Source organism: Porites lutea, chromosome 8 (genome assembly GCF_958299795.1).
Source record: "Porites lutea chromosome 8, jaPorLute2.1, whole genome shotgun sequence".
In the NCBI taxonomy this organism is placed as follows: Eukaryota; Metazoa; Cnidaria; class Anthozoa; order Scleractinia; family Poritidae; genus Porites; species Porites lutea.
In genome coordinates, this window is record NC_133208.1 from 29,329,947 (window position 1) to 29,349,307 (window position 19,361).

Below are 19,361 nucleotides of genomic sequence, written 5' to 3' on the forward strand. Positions count from 1 at the left end.
ACTTTCGAGTTCACACCAGACGAAGTAGAAACTTTTTACGAAACACCCTAAAAGCAGTGAACTTCATCAGCTTTGATATTTATCTGGGCTTGTTTTCCTGCATTATGCATGACAATTAAAAATTTATAACTAAGTTCATCACAAATATATCAGCTGTCCTTACTAACAAGGGTATCATTAACTACGTTGGTTGCTGCTACGAAACGAGGCTGGAAAACTGATAGTTAAGTAAAAGTACTCCATGATATATTATGTAGAATGATTTGATTATCCGGTATGTTCTCTAGGGTTTAGTGCGAAATTCGCTTTTTTTATGTTATTAGCGCTTAAGGAGATGCGTTTCTAATAATCTAAGAGGTCACTGATTAAGCTCTCTCATAGTTATGTTAAAGAAAAAAGGAAGAATTAAAGAAATAAAAACCTTTTTATGAAGTTGTTTTCTGTTTTATTTAAAAAAAAAATCACCTTCATGCACGCAAATAGGCGTTACGTTTAGCAAGGGAGTTTAATTCGAGAATTTGAGAGCTAATATATCTAGCCGGATTTATGAAAACCGCACCAGTGGGCTACTGGAGGCCACACACCTTAAACGGACTCAACTAAAGTGAATATTGTCAAGAAACTCAGCTCTTACCCATGGTTCTCTTAAGGTGACTCTCTTCCTGGTTCCTGATTAGCAAAAGAAACATTCAAGTCCATCAAAAAGACAGTCTGGACTTGGCCATACACTCTAGCTGCTTGAAGGCTCAAAATGACAGAGGATGCTTCAGACTTGACCAAGTTCTAAGCAGAGAATTCAAGGTTAAATCACCCCCTTCCCCCCTTCCCCCCCTGACTTCCTCCACCTCCCCAGCCTAGCACGTGCTTGAGGGGAATGCTTTCATTGGCCAATGGGCCTCAAACATTAAAAGAATTTGACATGACAAACTAAAGGCAGACATGACGAGTGCACTGACTCTCCCAAAGCAAGACTTACAGACAGTACCACGCTTTTGCAGCACCCTCCTCCCCCCCTAGGGATTGACATGGAGTCCCCTTCCCAACCCATGGCGAGTTAGTTCGTGGACTGAGCTTGAGAATGAGACCAACCAGGACAGCAAGCCCCCTATCAGTTTATTCTCACCACAGTGACCAGAAACCTGGCTATCGCCAGGTTCCTGTGCGAATATTCTGGTCCGTTTTTAGGTATGTTTTCAAAAATTCGGTTAGATATACTTTCATGGTCTCTTAATTTTTTTAGTCTTTTAGGCGCTTTAATGCTGGCCGGCTATTATATTAAGCTGGGCGAATCTGCACTAGGACCACCCGCCCGTCCCGGCTATAAAACGTAATATGAAAACCATCGGTTAGAGGATTTTATAAACACAAACATTGAAGCGAGGTAGTGTTGTGTAAAGAGGTGTGTCAAAGGGGTTGTTTCACCACGGCTTGCTAGTTCATTTTGTTATCGATATATGCCGGCCCCAGTTACGCGTCCTTATTCGTCATGAACCTTGTGAAATTACTTTACAATAGGAAAATCACTGCTTTGAGTCAAGCAAATATGTTTCCCAGGCATAATATAAAATGTTACAAACAACAAAACGTAACTTTGAAAAACCGTTAGGCTACTGAACAAGTTTTCAAACACCACGATTGCAATCCGTTTCAATCTTTCTCAAGTTTGTCCATCCGCCCTCTGCTTCCTTTGTTATTTTCTATGTCATTTATATCTTCTTTTAACCTTCTAAGTTGTTATTTTGATGTTTTCACTCAGTTTGGTGGCAGTTCCTACTGTTCGAATTCTGACGAATTTTGGGCCACAGCTCCTTTAATTAAACCTTTTTGCATGTTTGAGAAGACGCGCTACTTAGCTATAATAAACTTGCTTTAAATTTTGGTTTTAGTCATAAGGGCATTATGAACAAACAAACAACAACAGCAACAAACCGAAGTTGTAAGGTTATATGATAGCCACTAAACAATACAGTTTATCATTAATTGTTGTTAGTCACCGCGCTTTCTCGAAAAAGAAATCAAATAAATGTAGTTTTGAGGCTCAGTAGTATAGGGTGCACCGGTTAGGCCTCTTTTTTGCGCATATAAGCGTGCGCAGGGATACATTAACTAGGTGACGTCATAGGCTATTGTCTTGATCTCATGAATAAAAGGTGCGCAGGAATACATTAACTAGGTGACGTCATAGGCTATTGTCTTGATCTCATGAATAAAATGCAAATTATTTTTACCCCGTTTCCCTCCACCACCACCACCAACGCCACATTTCTATTGTTTTCTCTCCACCACCACCGCCACATTTCCATTGTTTTCCCTCCTCCTCCTCCTTTCTATTGTTTTCCCTCCACCACCACCACCACCACATTTCTATTGTTTTCCCTCCACCACCACCACCACCACCACCACCGCCACCACATTTCTATTGTTTTCCCTCCACCACCACCACCACCATAGCCACCACATTTCTATTGTTTTCCCTCCACCACCACCACCGCCACATTTCTATTGTTTTATAATTATGATAATTTACTTTCATAATTATTATAATTTACTTTTATAATTATTGTTATTTGTCCCAAGGCCCCATTATTCTGCGCGGCTAATGTGTTTCGGGTCCCGTGGTCAGAGGGAAGAAGTGAATGAGTGTTTCCTGCCCGTTCGTCATGGCGTCACTAAAGTGAATTGACCGTGAAGGCCTGCAAAAACGCCGTACAGGGACTAGGCAACCTTCTTCCTAAAAAAACTGCGCCTTCCATGCTACGCAGGATACGTCAGGAAAGTCAAAAGAGTTGCGAAAATTACAGTTAAAAGGAACTTCATCCGGTGACGTTGTTGCTTCCCATATTCAACCACTAGTCGTGATTCTACTGACCATGGATACTAGAAAAGGATCAGTTAAAGTACAACCTCTTTATACAAAAAATGTTTAATCTTAAGTGTTACCGGATCGCTACAGGGCCGACCGTCTCACGTCCACGTAATATAGCCACAAGGGCCTGCACAATCTGTTCTCTTAATCAGGCTTTTCTCCTTTTAGATGTAATTTTTTTTAACGCTTTTGACTTAACTTAATTGTGTCATAGTGCTAGCTATTATAAAAAGATGACAAAGAAAGTAATAAGTAAACACATTGTTCAGCTACTATACAATATATGTTTTTGAGGGTATCTATCTAAGTCTTGAAAGTTAAGTGGAATTGCACATTCATGACCACAGGCATTGAGGTGAAAAGTTTATCGTGACATGGCCATATTAGTTTCGAGCTTTGGAACCCTCTTACCAGCTAATTGTTGTACTTCACAGTTCATTAAATTTTTGTCGTTCAGGAAGTGCCTTGATAAGATACAATCAAGTTCACAGTGATATTGAAATTGACCAACTTAGAACAGGCGTCATCGTTTTATTTCTTGTACCGCGGTTGTCTGGAATTAATGAGGTTAATACGGAGTGCGAAAAACGTGAAGTGGAGAAAATGAGGAGTTCGTATTTTTGTGGAAAAAAAATATAAAATAGAGGGTAAAACTCTGTTAAACTTTTCTATTTTTACAAGGGAACCACTCGCACCTAAATTGTGCATGAAATTCCCCCGAAATTGCGAATTTCCCTAGAGTAATAGACAAGCATTCACATTACCGCCAGGCGCATATTAAGCCGGGGTGCGGTGGAGGGGGGGGGGGGGGGGGTGGGGGGTTAAATTAGATTTGTGGGGATGTGCCACTGGAACCATACCAGTCAAGGCTCAGGTGATTTTTGTGACCTTATACCATAGACTAAGCTCCCCAAACCCCTCAACCCGCAGTGCATGTGGTTGACCGAGGGAGCGATGTCTGACCAGAAATGGACGTATTGCATTCTTGGGAAGCGATTTTGCCCAAATGTTTGGGCAAAATTAACGCCGGTTTAATTTCGGAAGCTTACAATGTTCTATTCTATTTTAGAGTGTTACCATTACACGTTCCTTAACGAGTCCAGCAGAGCAAACTCCTTTTACAAAATCAGTATTGACTTCCTTTGTGATGATGATTTTAACGGATGGTATCGCTTTGGGGGAGATGCTGGAAAGCAAATGGCGGATTCATGTGTTCCGGAGTTTCGATGTGGCGCAGAACTGCCGGGTTGGCTGAATGGCAGTCATCCTGAAATAGCTGAGGGTGCTGTTCGACGCAAAGTTTGTTTCCGTTACAAAAACAATTGTTGTGAATACTCAACAAGCATCACAGTTCGTAACTGTGGAGGATTCGACGTCTACCACCTTGGGAAGCCCCCAATTTGCAACTTTCGTTACTGCGGCAACGGAACACATAAACCAAGTGAGAATTTAATTTTCCCGTATAACCTGCTCTGTCAGTTATTCTCAACCTCCTCTTCCCTCAGCCACCAACCCCTTCCCCCTTCGCAATGTGACACCGGAACCTCGGATCCTGCATGGAAGATTTGTTCCTCGGGCCTTCCTCGTCTCTTTTTACGCCTCAAACACGATAATATATTTTCGCTTCTTCGTATATCAAACACGGTACACAATGTTTCATCGTACATTACCAAGGAAAGCATTAAAAATATCGGAAGCGTAGCCGAGTGTGACAGATTATTTTCCCCGACCCCGCTTCAAATACAACGAACTCGAAAACCGTTCCAGATACAAGACTCTGACTACCACTGATGCCTCATACTATCATTACAAACAGCCAGATGGTGACTGCCATTGCGCTCAAACTACTCACTCTTAGTCTCGCAGTTGGGGGCCAAATGCTCCCCACGCCGTAGCCATAAAGTTTCAAGTTTTCGTGTGCGACACATGAATATGGTGCTTGAGGACCTGCACTTAGCCGTGTCGGTCCTGTTGTCGTAGCTAAGGACTTTAGTTTTGTTGCTTTCATTACTCTTCGGCACTTTTCTTCGACTTCCTTTCTTATTTTAAGCACCTTGCCTTTACTTTAAGGGTTTAGAATATTATGAAATTGCGTTTCTATTTTATAAGGATTCTCCTATCAGATTGGAAAAGTAGACGTTTCGAAGACAAGGCAGGAATGGAGTCGCAACAGCAGCAAATGTGAAGCGCCGACTCACTGTACATTGTCACGTTGCACAGATGTGACTTTTCATCGGGAATTCGTTGGATCACGGACTGTAAGTATTTATGACTGCATACCAAGATGTGCTTCCGCACTTTTGAAATGGACTAAGCTATGAGCTTAAACTTTACGTCATCGTTAAATTCATGAACAATGCTTCCCCGGGGAATTTCAAATGAGTCAAGGAACTAATGTGTATTCCAACCCTTCATCAACTAAGAGTCAAGAATCGAAAAGAGTAATGATAATAATTCACCATCTTTTGGGTAATGTTACCAGACAGATTCGTGTTGGAGTTAATCTCAGAATATCGATTTCTCAGTTGAAATGACTTCAAGTTAGACCATAGAAGCACTCGGTGTTTTCTTGAAAATAATATTGTAAAGGAGACAAAAAAAAACGTTACAACGGTCGATCAAAACGACTAAAACAAGGAGAACAGCTGAAAGGGAACAAGTTAGAACTTCGATGGACTGACAGTGGCATATCAACGGCACTGGAGCGCTTTATCTGTTTTTACTTATACGTATTTCTAACGGATGCATTTCAGGTCCACGTTTTTGTGTCACTGAGTCATGAAGAAAACTCATCGATGGGTCACACGCCCTCGGCTCTGTGGTCAGAATCCATCAATACAGTTGGATTTAAACTATGTTCGCGCACGGCGGGTAATAAAAACGACACGGAAATTATCAACTGGTTAGCGTTCGAAGACCAGCCAAGCACAGACATAACGCATGGAAGCGTTGCTTTTGGTGGAATATGGACAACAGAAACCAAATGTGAAAAAGTAGCCTTTTCTCAGGTTAGACCATGAAATTAGTTAACAATCTGTTGAAAATAAAGTACAAAAATGCTGCATGTAAGAACAACACTTTTTAGCAGGAATGACATTGTGCTTTCTGTGATTTCTCAAGGTTTTTTGGTATGTAACACATTAACGCCAATCAGTGGCGGACGGAGGATTTTGTGATAGAGGGGACCTAGAGACATAGTAACTGTATACAGTGGTAATATGAGCGCGATAGCGCCCATCAGGACTGCGAACCGGCGGCGCACTTTTCTAGGGAGTTTCGGGCACATGGTCCTCGGCGAAAATTTTTGAGATTGAAGTTCTCTGAGATGCAGTCTAGTGCATTCTGGACGCTTAAATTTTATGATGCTAGCGGGGGCCGACGCGATTGCGGCGGGAGCACAACCTCCCAGCAAAGGCAGCAACATTGTCTCCCTGAAAGATTGTCAAATCCAGATTGTTTGAGAAGGATATTTACTGCATGCGTTTTGGGAGCTTTTGTCATTTGCGACCAAAAATGTAGGCTTTGAACACAGATTCAAAGAAGATTTATATTAAAAAAAATTCAACAAAGGAAATGCATCCCAAGGAAATGACTCTAAGACCAATCATAAGTAAATTCATTGCATGGGATTGATAAATTTCATCCTTCTCTTGTTGCGCTTGGCATAGTCGTCAATAATTGCATCATAATCCAGAGCAACGTCCTTGTGAATAAAGAGCAGCGACAGTGCGTTAAGGCGGTGTTCTCTCATGGTGCTTCCAAAACAACTCTTTACAAGCGCAGTGATGAGTTGCTACGTTCTACAGTTGCACTTGTGACAGGGCCGATCATTAGGAGCCGCAAAATTGTGCGGAGTTTGGAGTATAGGCCTTTGTTGCAGGCTGCCAATTCGTCTTGTAAAATGGAGGCTTTTTCGGTTCCATTGATCCTGAAAATGAAAGCAACCACTTACATATATCGCAAGACAGAAATGGTTTCCTTCGCGTATCACTGCAAAAACGTTTCATAACCATGTACATGAGTACATATAAACTTAGTGAAACTGTGCTGTATTCTTTGTAAATTTGAAAGAAAATTACCATACCAAAAGCGCTTCCACAGCTCTGGCTCCTGAGACGCACGCCTTGGCAGTGTAAGATCGGGCAAATAGTGACGAATGACTTTCTTTTGAGAAGACTTTTAAAGCTTCTGCAAGTTGGCAGGTATCAGTAGTATCTTTCAGTTTGTCGGTTTGAAGCTAGTTTATAAGGGCGGTTGATTCGAACAACGTTCGATAAATTTTCTTCAGTGTTAACAATGTTTATTTAAGAAAATATAGTTAAGTAACAAAGCTCGACGTACCATCTGACACACGTTTACAAAAGAAAACAATTCCCGTACAAAAGGAGGGGCCTGGGCGTCCTGGGCCCACTCCTCTGAATCCGCCCTTGTTAACGTTGTCAAAACCAAGGCCTCTGTCCCGGATTAATAGATGGATCAAATTTCAGTCAATCTACGTCCATTTCATTGTCCATAGGCTCATTTGACCTCGTATTTTGTCTTCCAGAGCTTTGCCTCTAAGCCGTACGTGTTTGTTTCCGCAAAGTACGGCCGTAGTAAAAAGCAAACTGATGCTGTTTATGTATGGTTGGAGAATGTAAATTCTGAAGGTTTCGAAGTTTGCATCAGGGAATTCTTGCCTTTTGATGGAAAACACAGAGATACAATTGTGGTACGTGGGAAATAACGATAAAGTATACACGTAACATAGACATTATGTTTTTTGGGGGGGAATCAATCGTCATTTCATCAGCTGTGATCTAGGACGAGGAATAGGTAGTGTCTGGCGTCCCACAAGGCTCCATATTAGGTCCTTTTATATTCAATTTGTACTTAGCAGATCTGCAGGACTCTATGCCAGTGTTTAACAGGTTATCTTTTTTAGGTTAATGCGTTTTTAGAATTTCTGCAAAAACCGGAAAGGGAAAAGTAACAACCTTGATATGAGGCATGAGCTAACCAGTGCTTCGAAGGCTATCAACTAAAACAGTAAAATGATGATGAATTCTCTAACTTAATTTGGATCATCATAGGTTTCTGGGAAACTGCCTACCTACCCCTCCCCTAAGCCAACATTAACACGTACTTCTCACTTAGGGCAAATCCATCAAATAATCCCAAGGGGGATCATTATACGTTTCTGGGAAACTGCCCACCTACCCCTCCCCTAAGCTACCATTTGCACTTACTTCTCACTTAGGGCAAATCCATCAATTGATCCCTTGGATCATTCTACGTTTCTGGGAAACTGCCCACCTACCCCTCCCCTAAGCTACCATTAGCACTTACTTCTCACTTAGGGCAAATCCATCAAATGATCCCTTGGATCATTATACATGTCTGGGAAACTGCCCACCTACCCCTCCCCTAAGCCAACATTAGCACTTACTTCTCACTTAGGGTAAATCCATCAAATGGTTTCTTGGACATTATACGTTTCTGTTTTTTTTTTTCACCAACAGGACTGGTTCGCATTCCTCAGGCTTGACAACGTGACTGCCGGAGAAAAGTTCTTTCCAAATGACGGATACCCGTCAGCTGAGGACAACTATGGCTTCTGCCAGGTGAGTGGTAGCTGTCAATCAGCTGTAAAAGGTAACAAAGACCAAACTACTTGAGTGTTTTGTTTGTGCTTTACTACGTTAATCGATGAGAACCACGATCGTTTAGCCCCTGCCACCGGTCGAAACTATCTCTGGTTACGTCCGTCTGCGAAACAGCGCGAAAGTCCTTGGTCTGGGCCCCTACCTGTTTAACGGGATTTGAGTACGCGCCATAATTGGTCTGTTTAAAATGCCATTGTCGATTTGACAGTCAGGTTGATGGGAAATACAAAACGTATTTCAGAACAAGGATATCCCAGGAAGGAAAAGAAACCCCGGAAAGGAATCCGCAGAACAAGGATATCGGCACACTTCGCAGACGTTACTAACACTGAGGTTAAATTACGTTTGCTACGCAGGCTACGATTCTAAATCGTGTTGAATTCCTTCTTTCTTACAGGACGTTTCTTTCAATAAAACATTCCACGAGTCACCAGTGGTCCTTGTTTCTGTCAATCACCGATACGATCGCCAGGCGAAGGGCCGGTTTCTCCCGGAAAATAACATAATCTCGACCTAGGTGGAGGTAGGTTTGTGTTTCGTTCTCTATACTCACGTCATTAGACATTCCCAAATAGGAAAACTTTTAAATTGTAAACCACGGTTACACTTTGGTGTGTTCATTTCCTGCCGTTCTCTTTTTCTTTATTTTTAACCTGTCGCCAGATTTTTATTATTATTATATTTTTTATTACAGCAACTGCAAAAAAATAACATAACATATGATAATGGAAAAGAAACGTTTCTTTTCGTTTCTTACTGCTGTTCTCCCCATTAGCATGAAAACGATTCTCACCAGCATAATTAGAATCTGCTAAAGTGAACTTAAAGTTTGTATTATAATAACTTGCTTGTACGTGTCTCTCTTTGCAGAACGTTGGCTTGCAATCTATGAGGATATGTGTTAAAGACCTCAGTGGATCTGGTCCTATCCATGACCCACTTACTGTAGCCTATGCTGTTGTTGGAGGTACGTTTTTGACTTAGGCCCTTTGAGAAAACTCCGCGCTCGTTGGTTGAATTGAAATTCCTGTAAACTCAACTCTACTAAAATATCCACCCCTTTCTTTTTTCAACATAGACATAGATCCTTGCCTTAACGTGCAATGCCCTCGATTTGGAGTCTGCAAAGCATATAAAGCGTATGCCGGTCGCTGTGAATGTAATGACCAATGTCCATCGTATCAAGATCAAGTGTGCAGTGCGAGTGGTACGACATACGACAATCAATGCTGGCAGAAGCTCGGTTACTGCAAAGGACTTGAGAGCGACCCCCGTATCTACCATCCGGGAAGCTGTGAAGGTAAGCAAGACCGTAAACTGCCGCTTCTAAGCCGTTTTAGGTCCCACTGGATATAAGCGCCCCCCCCCCCCCCCCCAATTTTTTATTAACGTTTTACAAATGAAACAATGGTAAAATGTGGTAGATTTTGAAAACCTGCTTCCCATTATATAAAGCACGCAGAATTATGGTAAAAATGCGATAATTAGTCTCCAGGGCCGAGTTGTTCAAAGCTGGGTTAAGATACCCAGGGTTAGTGCGAGATTTGAATGCAGATATGAAAGCTTAAAAAGCATTTCAGTTTCAATTCTTTTTGCCTACAGGTTGATGATTGGAAGCTCTAAAAATAACAGAGAAAATTATCCGAGAAAATGCTTTTGAGCACAAGAAAACTAAACCAGGATTAAATTTAACCCCAGGTTAAGCGCTAATCGGCCTTCGAACAACTGGGCCCAGGAATACCTTAATAACCAGTAAATGTAAAACTTACTTTGATCAGTTACTGCTATAGATGTTCCGAAGAATCTCCGAAGTGCTGTTTCTACTCTAGTCAATAAGCCCTGGCGGGTATAGCCCCTCCGTTTATTTATAACTGAGTCCTCCTAAAACCCAATACGAAGATGTATAAGCCCAGGGCTTGCAACAGTTCACGCTATGCTGCAATAAAATAACTTGGAGTAGCACCAAGCTGATATTTGGTGAAACATGAACAAAGTGAGACGGATTGACATCACGCGTGGCTTTGCAGATGTAGCGAAATTTTCAAAAACCCAATTTGAAGTGGCTCTGCTCAACAAAGTCACGTTATTACGCATCCTCGTTGTTGTCAGCACTGTTGCTTTATGTGAAAGGACTGGATACAATAAGAGCTCTAGCAAATAAATTCATGGGCGACAGACTGTTAATATAAGTTGCTCCTGTAAATATCTAAATGGAGGAAGTAATCATCAGTATAATGCCTAAAATGCGATTAATTGGACAAATAGTTTTTACTCTATTAAATCCTTTGGGAGTGGCCATGGCCACCCACAAAAAGAGCAGCACATGTACTGATCACAGGACATTTTTGTAGTAGTCATGAACAACACAAAACAAAAAGGAAATTCGTAACATTACAACTGAACAAGCAACGCAAGCTCACTAGAAAATATTTCCCCCAAAAAAATACGGCATAGGCAAACTTGGGCGCGCATCGGTATCCAGCTGAGCGGAAGCGCAGCGCATATGAATTAGAGACATTGAAATCATGATATTATTCACATAATAATAATAATAATAATAATAATAATAAAAATAAAAATAGTTTATTGATATCCCTCTCGCAGCCTAAAGGCTGAATTACAAGGAAGGTCAGTGACACTAACAAAGGACAATACAATACAAAAACAATCAAATAGATAATTATGTAAATATGATTAAAAGCACTACATGAACCAAATAGTATTTTAAAATGATAATTTTTTTTGTTGAACAGTTTTTCCTATTGTGCGGGGCCGAGAAGACCTTCTCCGTGTTCCAAAATGGCTCGATTCAAGTTGCCAGACCGTCACATTTCCACCATACCGGTTCTACCCGGATAAACAGGTTCATGTCCAAATAACTGTCAATCACATCAAATTGAATGACCCTGTTAAAGTCCACGACGCGGTGACTGCATGGACAGAAAACATCAGCCCAAAAAACTTTACAGTTTGTGCCTTGCAAGCAGGAAGGAAAAAAGAGAAATTTACCCCTTTCGCCAGCATTGATTGGGCTGCCTATCAAGGAGGACCTCCTGAAGCACTTACGGGAACGGTTAATTTGCCCAAATGGTGGAGTGGTACAAACTGCGAGAAAGTGACGTTTCCCAAGGTATGATGGGAACATTTAAATGTTTCACGAACCGTTTTTTTTTGTATGCAGAAGTGCCGAATAATAATCATGACGATGAAGGGAATTTTGCATGGGCTTAATTTGTGTCTGCTACATGAAACACAAATACTAAACAAACGGAAAATCATCGTAAAATGATGCGCAAAATTAACGTAATTGATAGTTTATATCGGCATATTACCTAAAACCTAGTGGCAGACCGCAACATGTGCAATACCGTATGGAATTTTTGTTCTTTCTTTACATCCTCGCTCGGTTTTCTTTTCAATAATCCTAAACCATCTATATCACTCTTTCAACATTCTTTAAAAACTTGTAAGGTCCCGTCGAGTGAACACCACGATGGATTGATTTATCTTACAGCCTTTCGTCCACACTAAACATGATGAACTTGTCCACCCAAAATAGCACTTTTCGGGAACGCTTTTCATAGATCTCTGAAAATCTCACTGTATTCATTTTTGCCAAAAAAAATGCGTTTTGAAATCTAGTAGGACTAGTGTGGACTCGTGTGGAAGGAAAACATTTTATATTGCGTTTTCCAATTTCTCCATTTTTCCAGTTTTTGCCGATTAAAGTGGCCGGTGCGCGTAAAATACCCTCCTTAACTCAATCTTTTTCAAATTGTTTTTTAGTTGTTGTTATTTTCAGAACATTCCATTTTTGACAAACTTACTCGCTTTTTCATCAGGGAAGTTTCACTGAGGCCCCAGTAGTCCTTGTGACTTCAGAGCATCTGAAAACAGGTCAAGAGTATGATGCCGCTCTCATCTGGACCGAAGACGTAACAAATAGCTCATTTCAAGTTTGTCTTCGGGAACTGCAAAACTTTGATGGTAAACACGAGGATATTAGTGTGGTATGTGTCAGAAGTAAAACTAGGAGGCATATTTATTGCTCTTAAACGGAAAGAGAGAACTGGGTAATTATTTCTTTCATGAAAAGTTGTCGCTAAGCAAAATTCTTTGGGCAACACGAGTGAATAGGTGGCATAATAGCGCAAGTCGTCTCAAACAGACGATCGACACAGTTCTATAGAAACACTTCTGATGCGTTGCGAGACTATCCAAACGATTGAGGCGATCACAATTGCCTGGATACGACTGAAGTTTTAAATATTCGTTCAGAACGTCGGGATCCGATCCAAGTCGTCGAAGTACATTGATTGAGGCTATAAAGACGATCTGGACGAATGTTTGGAAACCAAGCCTTTGATTTGTCGTACAAACTATCGCATTTACCGATTTGTGCCAATTCAATTCAATTCACTTCCTCACAACTTATTTGCTAATCTTAAAAACTTACATACCCTTTTTATTGTTTATAGGTATATACGTTCATTTTATTTGGTTAATATTAAGGTTTGATTATGGTGGCCAAGTTAACCATTCAGTTTTCTGGTTGGCCCCCATATTGCAAAATACGTTTCTTTTAAAAACAGACGAAAAGCAGAACCAAACGAGACGCTGTGGGACCGTATATTTGCGCGTCCATTTACTAGGCGTGTGTGACGTTTTTTTATGTCTAGTAGGATGTGTTAGTAGTGCAGTAGCGTTGTATGTTTTAGGGGTTGGTTGAGATGTTTGAAGTGGAAGGCGTGGAGTTATATTGGGCGTGGATTAGTAAGATAATGGCTGTAGTTTGTTAATCAGTGAAACTGGTTTCTAGTAGAATTTGATATGAAGTAACAAAAAATGTTTTTTGGGAAGGTAAAACTGATTTGAGGTGTTGCAGTGAGGTAGTTGTGGGTGTGCTAATTTGGTTACAAAGGGATAGTGCAGTTACAGTCTGTTGAAATGAAGTGGTGGTTTTGAGAGATCTTATCAATAGTCTAAAACATACTTGTACTTATTTTAAACGTTGTTAGGCTTTCTGTTTAGGATTTTTTCGCGGTTATTTTTTTATAATATTTGTGTGGAGAGAAGGTGGATAAGGAAACTTCATTTAATATGGAGAAGGGGGTATGAAAATGTTGGGGGGGGGGGGGCTGAAATTTTGTACGTGTGTCTTTTTTTGTGCGACGACAATTATTTTCCATAGGGAAAATTTAAATAACTTAATAGTTTGTTTCACTCAGTGTACCTTGTTTTTTCAATCGTTTGACTTCTATTGCCGAATTGCTTTCCGTGCCTTATCTGTGCGATGTATGTAATGAGGATAAATGCTGTGTCGTGACAAATCGCGCGGCAGACTAGTCGCGTCGTTTGGCTTGTTTACGTTCGCACGTATTGCGTGCCTATTGCAACTTTGAATCAAAACAATCGATCTCGACTACTCTCAATTACAGTAAAATAGATGTAAAAATTGGTTGACATATTTTTCATTTTAAAGTGTAGGGGAACAAGATCCTTCTTCAGAAGGTTCTAATAACTTGCTCAGTTGTAGCCATAATTATATTAAGCCCTATCAAATGTGATTTTCCGCCATAACGACGTACACCCGGAGTCTACAGAAAAATTGCTGTATTGAAAGCAATTATTATAACAGGTCTGAATGACCATGATGATATATTTAAGGAGTCAGTGTAGTTAACAACTACTAATTTCAATGAATTCTTGCTTGCAGAACTGGTTTGCGTTTTCTAAATCGCTGAAAAAGCCACTGTCTTTTGAGCACGGCAGCATAGGTTTTATAGGTACCAACAACACTAACCCACCACCGATGGATGAAAATAATAATGCATACTGCAAGGTAAGAATAGACCAAAAGTTAATATGTATCACTTTTATTACACGATTGGTCGTCAAACGTTACTCCCAGTTTTGTGGAACATTAGCGAAGGAATGGTGAAACGTTTTAGCTAAATGTTTTCGGGTATTTCTTGTTTTTCAGTTCGTGTTATTCACAAGAGGTTACAGCTCGACTCCAACAGTGCTCATCGCTGCCAATCACAGCACAAAAGTATCCGGGAACTCAGCCCCAGTTCACAACGGTATTTCCACGTGGATTGAGGTAAAAATCGCTCTAGTGTGACACTACACTGTATTTCAGGGCAGTTGCAAGTGTAGCGAAGCTTTCCACAGGTCATTAAAGAAACTTTTCATTAGCGCTGTGAAAAGATGCCTTGACAATCAAAGAAATTGGATGTTAAAGGAATGATTAATTAAAACGAAATTTATGTAGATAGGGACAAGACAAAAACTGAACTAGGTAAAGTTTATATCGCACAAAGTAGTACGTGCTTTTGGTGAATATGACATCGGTGCATGCGCGGCTTTGCGCGTTTAAACTCTGTGCATGTGGTTTGATAATAAGTTATTGCGGGCGACAAAAGGAGCCAGCAATCCTAACCCCAGTTTGTTATTACGCATGCGTCGCATGTATGTAGCCAGCATTCGTTTGGACTTCCACCAAGAATGTTTGGAATTCACATAACGCAATTTGATCCTGCGTGTTTGAACCTTCTATGACTCGTAATCTGATCACGCGTGTTTTGACTTTAGGCAAAACACAGCACTGGAGCAAAACCGTTTTGACCTTCGATCGTTGTCGCCTGCACTCCGTAACCTTTGGTTACTACTGGTATTAAATACCTTAACACATGTTAAGGTATTCAAGGAGAGGGAGGAGAGGGAACCCTTTCCCTTCCCTCTACTCGCGATTTTTTCACCCTTTCCCCAAACAGAGAGCCTGTTCACAGGCTACTCGTGCTGGGACAACAGGTTTGTATTGCGAATATTATATTATTGTATATATCAAAGGTAGTCAATGGTTATTGTGTAACCTAGCTAGCTAGCTTTTTTTTTTTCTCCTTCCTCAAATGGTCCCTATGGCTTCCACGCTCGGACACAGACTCCTTAAGAATTAATTGCCTCCTTATTTCTTATCTTATTTCCAAGCAAGCGAGACTTAAACGCTTTTTAGATCTTTCTTGTTGTATTAGGTTTACTCATTAAGATTATTTGGTTTAATTTATTTTTATTTCAGTGCATTTTATATTCCATATTGATTATCAGCTAGCGAATAGATTTTCCCCCTGATCATTTATATGTAAATAGCGCGATAGGAATTGAATTTATTGTTATTATTATTTTTGTTATTATTATTATTATTATTATCTCTATTATCACAGTCTTTGCTGGTGTTCTTTTTGTGCATCAGCCGGGCGCAACCCATGCACCTAGAGCGTCAGTCACTCAAGTCAATCATTCTGTTCATACACTGAGCACCTTTCTAAGGATTCGTGCAGATCCCAGCATGCAGATCTTTTGAATCTCTGTCATAGTAGCTCTCTCTGATACTTTCTTGATGTTTTCTACCATACCCTTCTTCACTGTACCAAGCGCACCAACAACCACAGGGATCACTATGGTTTTCATATGCCACATTCTCTGTATTTCTAGTTCTAGGTCTTTGTACTTGCATTTTTTTTCAGTTTCCTTCAGTGCGATGTTTCTATCTGATGGAACAGTCATATCAATAAGTTTGCAGGTGGAATTCACTGAATCTTTAACGATGATATCTGGTCTGTTCGCTGTTATAGTTCTATCAGTATTGACTGGCATTATTATTATTATTATTATTATTATTATTATTATTATCATTATCATTATCATTATCATTATCATTATCATTATCATTATCATTATCATTATCATTATCATTACTATTATCATCATCACCTTCATCATCATCATCATTAATAGTTGTGTACAGTGGCTCAAAACAGTTTTCCTTTTGACTGATCTGTCTCTAAGAAAACCATTCTGGGTCCTTTCAGTATTTCCCAATTAATTTTGAACGAGCTGTTTGCATTCGAATTTTGAAGTATCTAGTGGACAGCAGCATATTATTTGATAATCAATTTGGCATTTCTGAGGGTTATTCCACGTCAAATGCAAAAATTAATCTTGTCAAATGGATTGCCCCTTCAACTGGCGAAAACAAATTTTAGACTGGAGTTTTTCTTGATCTTTTGAAAACTTATTTGCAATTGGTACATGTGCAATAGACTATAAAAATACTGAGAGCAGAGCTAAACAGAGGACAACAGTATGTGGATTTCCCCAGGTTTCCATACCTGAGCCCTCTTTTTAATCTTTTATATGAACGATCTTCTTAATTGTTTTAGTAACGTTGAGTCCCTTCTACTCGCTGATGACACTAATGGTCTCTTTGACCACCCTGATTGCATTTTGTGATGGATAATATATAGATTTAGCCAGGGCTAAAAGCAAAGCCCCCGTTTATAAATTCATAATTTAAATCAAACAATAAATTTGTAATCCATAGATCAGGGCACATTCATTTGACTTTTGAGGCGAAGGCTAAGTGATTTTAGAGAAAAATAATTTGACAGTCCAAGAGTGAAACAAATTTTACATCGAGTTATTAAATAGTCTTATTTGTCCCCCCAAAAATAGCAATCATGTTCGATCACATTCGAATATTGCATTTGCATTAGCTTTTGCATCATAATGTGGCATTCACCAGTCTCTCCAACATTGCTCCGTTAGAGAGACTATGGATAATTGTGATAATTGGACAACCCCGAAATATAATTTTAAGAAACACACGCGCCACGATAGTCCTTGGTGGCAGCCAATTTTCACGTTCCATTCCTCTGTCTAAAAGAGAGGCCAAAATAAAAAAATCAGGCCGGATTTTTTGTGTTCGACAAGTTTAGGTAACTGGTAAATCTTTGCGACGAATCTGGTGGCGACACACTGACATACTTTTTCTCATCACGTCTCAGGTAAACAGTACCATGAGGCCCTTTTTTTATCATACAGACCTCGGACAGAATTTGTTCTTTTTTGCCCTATTTAAACCTATAATTCTGCAGTTTTTATCAATTTTGCAAGAGAATTTGCACTCATTCAATATCCGCGACGATCAAAGCACGCGCTTCCTTTGCACAACAAGCAAGCAACAAGCATTGAATTATAAAACGTTTTCATGAAGAGAATTCTATAATGCCGGGACTTTTCAGTTAGAAAAATCTGGTCCTATGTGATATGTAATGGCAAGACGACTGAGTGGAGTCCAATTCGGTCTGTAATCATAGGCTTGATTACCTTAACAAAATAGGACGACCGCGTTAGCGGGAGTCCGATTTGTGTAATCACGAGTATGATTACAGACCGAATTGGACGACACGAAGTTCTGTTACCAATTAATCATAACTTTAACAAAATTTGTGACATAATAGGCTATTTTTTAAATCAAAACACAAGAAATTCGAAATTTTGTTTTGCTACCAGTGAAAAAAAAAGCCATTTAAGCGCGCGCTTGATGGCGCGTACTGTCCAATTACTTAGGCATGACGCGTACTGTCCTATTAAACCGTCCAATTAAGGCTGAAATCAGGGCAGTTGATAGCCAATCAGATGTGACCATTTTGTTATAGTTATGATTAGCAGGGTAATAACTATGGGCTTTTAATGAAAACGATAAAAAATTCCCAAGATCACTCTTCGGCCAGCCGGACGGGTTCTCACTTTTGACAGGCACCGAATTTGCAGTGCGATTAATAGAGTTACCATTTACGCTTCAACATGATAGAGAAATTGTTATGTTTAGGTTTTATTTCCCTTCATTTATTAAACTGTGTATGGTTTTGTTATGTGTAATCTTTAAAAGCGAGTGATATTTACGCGCGGCGGTTTGAGTATTTTTGCATGCGATGTTTATGTTCGACTGGAAACAACCGGTGCAGCGATAAAAATTGCGAGAGGGACTACTAACAATCAATAAAATAAATATAATTTGGTGAAACATGTACAGAGACAATAATTTTCATTCACGAAGAGAAGTATTGACAGTAAAGTGTCTCTGAAAATCATGAGTCAGGCTGAGCATAAGCTTATTTATGTTTTAAGCGGGCTTTCCGGTGTTTGCTCTTTTTCAAGATGAACTCGAGGCAAGAAAATCGCTCAGAGCTTTCTGTTTACAGCCAAAATCATAACTAAATAATCTTCGGAACCTTTCTTTGAATTTGCGGTCAAAAAATGTCTAAAGGCTCTTTAAATCTGATACTATTGTAGGTTAGATCATTGCTCGTGTATAAACTTAAGCCGTGTAAACCATACGATCGACTTCAGGAAACCGAAAAAAAAAAAAAACACATCAAAGACAATAATTGCTCAGGCTTACCAGTCGAGATACTGCCTCTGAAAGTCATCAAGTGTTCCAGAATCGCTTGAGACTTTTCAATCCTCTTATGCCTCAAGCAAGGGCAAGTGAGTAAGCTATTTTGAAAACGATGCCATCCGAAATCGGATTTCCAATGACTTTGACAAGCGGTGCATTTGTTAACAAAAAGCGCAATAAAGAAACCAGCCATGAATTACAGAACAATCTTGAGAGCAGCTGTATTTCATTTTGTACACCAAGTAGAAAAAAGGCAGTTAAAAACATCACAAGATGACACAAAACTCTATCAGCTCTAGCTATCAGTAAGCAAGTTACCAGACGCTGCATAAATTTTTCGCATGAACTCACCTGTCAAATTTTGACCAATCAGAACATAAAAATTGGACGTAGAGCGTGATCAACACGTGACAGTGAGAAAAGTCAAAAGCGATTGCCTTCCCTGCATGTAAATGTAAAAGCCGGTTGAATTTTCGCGTCCGAGGTCAGTTCGAAATCAACATTTTAAAGGTGCGGCTCATGAACACGACTTATTTCATATGTATTTTAAAAAAATTGAACTTGAACCTGCGATCATTTGAAAAGTAGCAACTTGTCAGCCGATACC

The 19,361-nt window shown here is 39.9% G+C and overlaps 1 pseudogene; it reads left to right on the forward strand.

The window, feature by feature from the left end:
• The first annotated feature begins 3,916 nt into the window (after window positions 1-3,916).
• The window catches only part of LOC140945494 (uncharacterized), a 29,454-nt pseudogene continuing 14,009 nt past the window's right edge, over window positions 3,917-19,361 (forward strand).